Source organism: Notamacropus eugenii, chromosome 6, assembly GCF_028372415.1.
Source record: "Notamacropus eugenii isolate mMacEug1 chromosome 6, mMacEug1.pri_v2, whole genome shotgun sequence".
In the NCBI taxonomy this organism is placed as follows: domain Eukaryota; kingdom Metazoa; phylum Chordata; class Mammalia; order Diprotodontia; family Macropodidae; genus Notamacropus; species Notamacropus eugenii.
In genome coordinates, this window is record NC_092877.1 from 2,036,655 (window position 1) to 2,046,597 (window position 9,943).

Sequence of the window (9,943 nt, forward strand, 5' to 3'; positions counted from 1 at the left end):
ATGGAAGGTATTAGTAATGTGACTGAATTCATTCTTCTGGGGCCTCACGCAGAATCCAGAGATGGAGAAAATCATATTTGTGGTGTTTTTGATCATCTACTTGGCAACCCTGGTGGGAAACTTACTCATTGTTATCACCATCTCCCATAGCCAGGCTCTGGGCTCCCCTATGTACTACTTCCTGTCCTATTTGTCCTTCATAGATGGCTGCTGTTCATCCTCCATGGCTCCCAAAATGATAATTGATTCACTCTCTGAAAGAAAATCCATCTCCTTTAATGGGTGCATGACCCAGCTCTTTGCAGAGCATTTCTTTGGTGGTGCTGAGATCATCCTGCTCACAGTCATGGCCTATGACCGCTATGTGGCCATCTGTAAACCTCTGCACTACATGACCATCATGAGCCAGAATTTGTGTGTCATGTTAGTAGGGATGGCATGGCTAGGCGGCTTTCTTCATGCCATGATACAGATTGTATCCATATTCTGGTTACCTTTCTGTGGTCCTAATGTCATTGACCATTTTATTTGTGATTTCTTTCCTTTGCTGAAACTTGCCTGTACCGATACTCACCCCTTTGCTCTCTTTATTGCTGCCAATAGTGGCATAATGTGTTTGCTAATATTCATTATGCTACTTACCTCTTATATTCTCATCTTTTACTCCCTGAAAACACATAATTCAGAAGGAAGGCAAAAAGCCCTCTCTACCTGTGTTTCCCACATTACTGTGGTCATCTTGTTTTTTGTGCCCTGTATATTTGTCTATCTTCGGCCCATGGCCAACTTCCCCATTGATAAAGCCATGGCTATATTTTACACTATGGTAACCCCTATGTTAAACCCATTAATCTATAGCCTGAGAAATGCAGAGGTGAAAAGTGCCATGAGGAAGTTATGGAGAGAAAAATTTGCCTGGAATACCAAATAATGTGCTGTGAAGAGACATTATAAAAATCAGGGTTTCTGTTGAGGTTTTAGGATTGTATATACAACATTCATCAAAAAAAGGTTAATTCATTGTGTAAATACTATATGGAGGAAATCACACATTTTTCTGTAATTATTTCTTTAATAATTATTTATACAACACTTAGTTACTCAGTGCTATCGATTCAGTTTTTTTTTTCATTGTGAAATGTACTCATATGTTTATATGTGACAGTTTCTTGGTCATGTAATATCATCCCTCCCACCCTGCTACCACCCATCCCTCAATTCTGGAACCATGGTCAGATAAGTTCTAACATTTTCCCTTCCTGCCATGTATCATTTAGCTTCCCTAGGATTCCACTCAGCATCTCACCATCTTTATTACTTTGGAGAAGTAAGTGTTCCTTCCTGCAATATTTCCTCTGCATGTTGTTCCTTCATTAGAATGTAACTTCCTTGAGGGTAAAGACTATCTTTTTTTGTATCAGTCTGACCAGAACTAGTGCTTCATAAATAGTAAGTACCACATAATCTTCTCTGCTTTCCTCTCCTTCTCTCTCTCTCTCTCTCTCTCTCTCTCTCTCTCTCTCTCTCTCTCTCTCTCTCTCTCTCTCTCTCTCTCTTTTCCCCACTTACCCCTCTCTTTGCTTCTGCCTGACAAAGCTGTGTAGGTTTTGTCCCTTACAAGGTCTAAGAATTTACATGAAATTTCTCAATAATATAAAAATATAATTTACTTAAAAACTGAATTGAGGGGTAAATATTGTATATGGAAAGAACAATTTGCATTGGGACATTTATTACCCCAGTAATATTGGCCACGAAGAAGATTTGGATTGATTTATTTCCAAGTTTGATTCAATTTCTCAGATTATATAAATAAACCTTACTTTTCTTCTCTATGGTTATAGTGGAAAAATGGGATGATGGCAAAGAGGACACCTCTTCAGATAAACAAGAAGGCATTTCTTAAAAGTACGGACAGAGTGCCCAAATCCCAAAACTTTTATAAGTAGCTATCACACTAGGAAAATTATCTAGCATGTTTTCAATACCATTTTCTTCTCTGATCAGGCTGTTAATGAGGCTTTATACTTTGAAGAAATCAAAGAAACTCATATATTTGTTTCCATATATGTATCTTTTTGTGTATTTATATTATAATGTACATGAATATTATGTGCACATATTAGAATACATACATATGTGTGTATGTGTGTATATAATCAAAATATATACATACACACATACATAGATATATACAAATATTCTAGATATGGTCCTGACATCAGACTTAACTGATACTAAGAATGTCACATTATCAGTAAATATTACTATTTTTCAACCATTTCAATGGTGTCTTTTCCTTCACCAGTGTCTCCTTGCAGTAATTAATCTTAAAATTCACAAAATGGTTGATTTCCTACTATGTGCCAATATATACTAGTAATCCCATAGACTGAAATGTTAAATGCTGTTCCTTCAGTTTCATTGACATTATTTTTTAATATTTCAGTCTAAAAAAAAAATAAAGGTAATAGTAAGTCAGTTTACAAAAAACATTAATTACCTACTTTGCACCAGGCACTATACTACATTCCAGAGAAATAATATGAGAAAGAAAGAAAGTCCTACTGCAGGAACTTGTAATTTATAGGGATAATACAACACAGAGAAACTATAAAATATGTGGGAGGGGAGAGTTTTCTGGCATGGGAGCTTAATGGAGAAGGCTAATAGAATGAAACTGAATGGGAATTAATAAAAGGTTAACTTAAGCACCTTCTTTAAATGAATGTTTGGGGAGAACATCTATGTTACTCCTTCAGATTAGAAGGGCATAGGTTATTGATGAGGTGTGAATACCAAGGCTTTTGCTGTCTTTCAGGACAATGAAGTTTTTGAAAGCATATTGGAGAAGTCCAAAGAAATGCAACCCAGAAATAAATGAAGACATGGATGGCCTTGGTGCCTCCCTTAAATGAAAGACTTGGAGGAGCTATTTGCTCCTCCCTCCACTCAAATGGTGCTGATGACATATGAGTACCACATTTGCTATGATCTTGTAGGATGATGAGGTTCCTGGGGATATGATGGAGAAATCCAAATAGCTCATTGGAATAAATTTATTTTTCCCATAAAGAGAATTGTTTATTACTTGAAGATGTAAGTGATTGATTTGCCTGACAATGAATTTACTTAGAGTAAATTGGAACTCATAAATTTTTATGAAGTGATTTGATTTCATGAAGTATTGTTTTACAAGGGCATTTTATTGAATGTCCAAGATCAGTTCATCTAGTTTGATGAATCCTTAAGTTCCAATCTCCAACTACTGCTAGACACCTGTATTTACATATCCCACCATTACCTTGAAATTAACATATTTAAGCATTCTCCCCTTTAATGCCTTCCTCTGATATCATTCTCCCAATTTCTTTGAATTAAAATCTTTGCTATATCATTGAATTTCTTTATCAAGATCTAAATAGATGCCAAGGTGTATTGTTTTTCCCTCTGTAACATTGCTGATATCGATATGTCTCTTGCATTACAACCACAAGCACTTTACTTGAGGTCCTTTGAGTTTACACTTAACTGATCATTCATTCCAAAATGGAGTCTTACTCCAAAGTGACACCATTCATGTCAACAAAAAAAATTCAGTATCCTCTCTCTTTCTCTGACACAACAATCCCATACTTTAATTGCTCTTCCACCTCAGTCTCCTTTGCTGCTTCATCATTCCTGGCACAACCCCTAACTTTGGATGTTTCCCTACAATCTGTCCTATGCACTCTTTTCTTCTTTTTATATGCTCTTTTGCTGATTCTATCAGATATCATTGACTTTTTCATCTCTTTTCCAGTGATACATTTGGATGGCCAGTCTAATTATCTGCTTTGATCTTCAGTTCCACATCATCAAATGGCTCCTTATTTTCTCAAACTGGATCTCTCTGAAACAACCCAACATGTCCAAGACAAAACTCATTATCTACCTTTTCCTAAACTTTCAACTTCTTTTTAAGGTACCACCATGATATCAGTATTCCATATTTGGAAACCATAATGTTATCCTCAGCTCTTCACTCTCTCTTGCTTCCCATGAGAAATGTGTATTTTTATCTCCCTATGTCTCACATCAATCTCATTCTCACTTTTTACATGACTAGCATGTTAGTCTAGGTTCTCATCACACAATATAACATAATGTAAGACAATATAATATCATTATATTGTTCAAAAGCCTCCTAATGATCTCCTTGCAACATCTCTCTCTGTTCACATCCACCTTTAATATAGCTACCAAAATCTTTCCCCTTATGGACACCTATAATAATGTCCTTCCAGTCAATAAATTCGATCTCTCTCCATCTTTTTTCTCTGGGATAAAATATAAATTCCTTGATTGAGCTTTGAAAGTCATTCATAAAATATTCTTGTCCCATATTTATACAATCATTGAACAATGTTTCTCTCATTTGTACTGTAATCCATCCAAACCAGTGTCTTTTTCCCTCTCACAGAAAATACTGTATCTCCTGTTTTACTGTGTGTATGTATATGTGTGCACATATATGTATATGCATGTATACATACACACATTCATGTATGTATCCATATATACACTGACATGCATGAATAAACATATGTACACACATATTCATCTGTGAAAATTTGAGAATCAATTCAGTTGAAATTTTATTAGGGTACATAGTAACTGATCAAATCATCAAGTGAGATAATGAGAAAGAAAAGAAACATTTCAGTCATAAGGTGAATTTGGAAACTTTATTAGAATAAGAAAATGAAGGCAATGAATATCGAGCTCTAATTATAGAATACTGGCTGTGAATGAGAGAAGCTATATAGGATAGTAGCTTCAGATGATGGTAGGGTGAAATGATTTTTTAAAAGAATCTGAGAAACTTGATCATGTTTGTATATCCTAGAGAGTAAGCCAGTAAAAAAAGATAATGAATTTGAGGAAGATAATGTCAATAAAATTGAAGGAACAGCATATAACATTTCAGTCTGTGGGAGGTATTGGTATATATTGGCACATAGTAGGAAATCAATCTATTTGTGAATTTTAAGATTAATCACTTCAGGGAGACACTGGTGAAGGAAAAGGCACCATTGGAATGGTTGAAAAATAGGAATATTTACTGATAATGTGACATTCTTAGTATCAGTTAAGTCTGATGTCAGGACCATATCTAGAATATTTGTGTATATCTATGTATGTGTGTACGTATGTATTTTGATTATATACACACACATATATATGTATTCTTCACATAGCATACATGTATATTATAATATAAATACACAAAAATATACATATGGAAACAAACATATGAGCTTGTTATATCAAATGCCTACTATGTGATGAAGCTAAGGATATATGCTGCCTTAGTTAATGTAATAGTTTTCTATTGCAAGTTTTCTGCTGTCTTTGATGTCTTGAGGCTGGGACTTGGGATCAAATGAGAAAATATATATGGACCATCATCTGTAAACTTTAAAATAATATGTAAATATTGGCTGTTATTTTTAAAATTAGTGCAGGTTCAGTTTTAAAGTCTTAAGAGATAACACTGTCATACTTTGCTGCCCATGATATACAGTGCCATGAGGAACATAATAAATACCATCAAATCCTTGTAACATTTTCTGATCCTCCCATCTGTATGTCTTCTCTGAAGTAATGAAGGTCGAGCTTAATAAATCTGTTGAACCTTGTGAAGGCTGACACATGTTCTCTTCTTTTTTGAAATTAGAATTGTTTATGATACTGTTATTAATGAAATGATCTTTTCCCCATGTTGTTTGTTGCTAGCGTGATCATATTTGTTGTTGTTTAGTTCTTCAGTCTTGTCCAAGTCTTTATGAACCCATGGACCATATCCCACCAAGCCCTTCTGTCCTCCACTAATGTGATGGATACCTTCCAATCTGAAGGACTCATCTTCTAACCCTATCCCTAAACGCTATCTTTTAGCATTTTAGTACTGATCAAGGAGGGGATGATCATATCACACTATATAAAACATTTAGTTTGGAACAAAACCTGAAGTTGCCTGACTTTGTGATTCCCATTTCATTACAGTCATAGTATACATAAAACATTAATCTGTATTTCAACTGCCAGATTTCTTGTCCTGGCCATCATCACTGCATATAGTGTTGTCTTTCTCTTGTCTATGATGAGGTTCAGGGTGCTGGGGACCCCAAAATATCGACAGTCTGAGTCCAGCTTGAATCAATTCCACTCAAGCCTTCTTAAAGCCAAAGAAAACAAAGTTTATTAAAGATTCACCATCTTGGGTTGTCTCTTAAGGAGCCTAAGCATTTGTAATGCTTGTATTCACAAGCAGTCCAGATAGAATTCCAGCTAGACAGAGTCTGAGCTGGATTGAATATGAGCACCTTCATGGAGGGAAGATAAAACTTAAATACAGAAAAGACATTAGGAGGGATCTGGGGGTGGTCTGATAGTCTAGGGTGATGGGAGGAGGGGTTTAGGGAGGGTCTTGAGGGTTAGGGGCTTGGGTGGGAATCAGGTCGGGAAATCTAGTGATCTTAATGGGGGGGTATGGGAATGAATACAGATATTGATGGGAGTTGCCAGCAGCCTGGAAAATAGAATTTTGATGGGATAGAAAAGCCGAAGGGCTTCCTGAGACTCCTGGAAGAAATGGGAAGATTGAGTGGGAAGATTCAAGGGGAGCTCAAGGAGGTTCCCAGAGTCTGAACCCCACCTATCTACCTCAACTCATCACTTTCCATTCTAATCAATTCATACACTCCCCAACACTGAGTTTCTCTTCAACCAAGTCACAGATTTCCATATTCTTACAATATTCCTAGGAAACATTTGGGCAGAGATTGAGACCTCAGTGAGGCTGAAACATTTTCACAGGGTTATGTGTCTTTTTGATGGAAATAGATTCATAGGCTTATAGAACTACATAGGACATTAGAAAATATTTCATATAAAGAAGAACTGGAAAGAAACAAAACATATGTTATCTGGGATGGATGGGAACTTAGAGATCATGTAATCCAAGCCCATTATTTTATTAACTAGGCCACAGACTCAAAGAAGGAAGTAATGTAGCTTTCTAAAGTTAATTGTTGGGGTACACATAGATTGCTCCAGCTTTTGGAAACCATTGGTTTCCTCTAGATTATTGATTTCTGGTTTCAAGAAGTATAGAGGATCCCTATCATTCAACTAGCACTCTATTATTTAAAGGGGCAAATGTGTCTCCAGAGGCAACAAACAGGTTGGGTTTTTCTCAGTTTCCTTCAGAAAGTTCTAGAGGGAGCAGGGTTATGGGGGAAAAGTAGTAAAGCTGGCACTCTGGTGGCAAGTTTTTAAAGTACAAAAAGACAGGAAAAGGATTGAGGAGGGAATGAAAGAATGAAAGCAACATGGCGTAGGCCCATTCACATAATGGCACATGTATATAATCTGCCTCCTTGCCTGCAAAGTGTTTACCTCACTTTTAAATTAAACTTCTGTTTGATTCCTGACTCTCCTTTCTCTAGCCTGCTCTGTTCAACTCCAGTCACCCACAGAGTAGGGCTGGTCCACTCCAGTCAACAATAACATTTATGTCCATGTCATTCACCAAAAGTGGGCAAGTGTTTTCCAGTTTGAAGGACTGTTGGCAGCTCTTTGTCACACTCTATACATACTACATGTCACAATCAGGTCTCTCTATTGTTGTCATCCTAGGACAGAGAAACAGTTGCTCTAGTCATACTTAGGAGACAGAAACTAACCTAATATTTATTAATACTTTCTGCCTCTGACACTGGTAAGATTGTTTCTCTCTTGATGGCTCCTTTGCATTTTCATTTTCATTGCTCAGAGAGCAGCTAATTACACTTTGGGTGGCCCAGATTCCTCCTTTTATGAAAAAGACATGTATCTTATAGTTAAATATGGTAATTGGTTCTTATTTAGTTAATACTCTGTTATTAAACTATTCTCTCCTCCAACCGTCTGAAAGAGGTCAGAATTTATCACTGATTTATCACATCATTCTTAAATCTTTTTCTTTCTCATGCACTTTTACATTAAAATCTTTAAGTATCATGCTGTTTATATTACAAATAAGTCTCATTGAAAACTGTATAAAAGTGTCTTAACAAAATTTTTTTTTATATATTCCCCTGTTTAAGAAGAAAAATCTTTACCTGAAAAATAGAAAATAGTAATAAGGATGGGTGAGAGAGGGGCAAAAATGATAAATGCAGATAAATGCATTTTCTTTACTCTCATGATTGTCAGAAGTAGCACCACCATTTTTTTACTTTTTGTATTTGGTTATAGCTCATATGCACAATTTTCAGAGAGCACATTCCAGAAAGGAATAGGTTGAAAGTACTGTGAATATATAACTCTGAAAAAGAAGTCATGAAGAGTTTTAATTGGCAGCAGTCTGAAGTAATTTTCTAGTTATGTGGCTTAGAAAATAAAATCTTTCTATTTAGACTCTCAGAGAAGAAATTGGAAGAAGCTTACCCAAACTAGAAACAATTTGGGAAATATTGGATGGACTCCTTTTAGGGATTTTTTTTTTTTCTGGTTGGGTACTGTTTGGAATTGATGGTCTCTGAGATCCCTTCAAAATATGAGATTCAGTGAGTCTGTGCTATCAAAAAATGATAAATTTCAGAAAATTGCTCTGATAATCACCTACTGTGACCACACTTACATGCCAAGTAGTTAAAAAAGCTAATGTACAATAGCTCTGAAAGTCCAGATCATACTAATTTGTCTATTTCACTTTAAACCCCAAACCATGCTGTATTGGGTAGTAAAATTCACAGTATTAGACCCTAGTGAGGATGTAGTAAAAATATTCCCAGTGTCAAGAGTGAGGGACTTTATTTCTTTTTCCAGCTTTTCTAATTATTTGTTGCCACCTTCAGTTAGCCATTTAGAGATAGTTGCATGTAGTGGATAAGGCACTGGACATAGAGTGAAGAAGACTTGAATTTAAAATCCACCTCAGAAAATATTAGCTATATGACCTTTTAAAGTTAGTAAATCTCTCATTACTTCACCTGTAAAAACAAAAACGAAAACAAGCAAACAAAAAACTAGGAGATTAGGATCATTTTCTCTAAAATTATAATCCTATGATGTACTTAATGTCCTTGAGCCTCAGGGAAAGGATATTTTTTCCTTCTTTTTTCTTTCCTTCTTTTCCTTCATTCTTAGCCAGTAAGGAATGAGATTAGATGAGCAATTAAACTTTAGATTTATATAATGGTCTGATAGGGTGATCAAATGAAATAATAAATGCAATCAGGCTTTGAAATAACGGATATCCTTTACAGTTGTGATAAAGATATAGATGTAATATAATATTTAGCAAAGGCAGATGATAAAGTAGATAAAATGAATTGATTTATTATTTAAACTATCACACTCTCCCTTCATCTTGACCTTGAGAGAAATAAGAAATAAAAAAGGTAGAGATCCACAAGCCAGAGCTGCAGTAATCAATTATGGTAACTGGATGAAGCTTCTAAAACCTCCAGAGTAAACTGTAGTAAATGTCTTCTAATCAACTTGTTACAATGCAATGAATTGTTTTTGGAATAGATCGTGGGTGCAGTGTCCATCCATGGGGAGAGATCCAGGAACATTGCTTTTTTAACCTTGGACCATCTTGAAGTTCCTGAAAGGCAGTCTGCTGGATAAAGGAACAGAGGACAAAAGAAATCTTGGATGGAATGGAAATGCTCAGCCTAGAGATTTGGGGAAGTTGAGAGATAAAAGCTATTCCATCTGAAACACTCTTTTTCCTGGTTAATTAGTTGTTCACCCTGATCAGTTGCCTATGCCTTGCTACAATATTAAGTGTTGTCAATGTTCTTTAACTCACATTGCTGTGGTAAAATGACTACTTGACCAGTCCTATTTAATACTTTACTCTCGGTTCTTGTATATTACTAATAAGAATGCTTTCTGAATGGTCTAT

General features: G+C 35.6%; 1 pseudogene; it reads left to right on the forward strand.

The window, feature by feature from the left end:
* On the forward strand, nt 1–931 carry LOC140511544 (olfactory receptor 4C12-like; annotated as a pseudogene).
* Nucleotides 932–9,943: the final 9,012 nt, after the last annotated feature.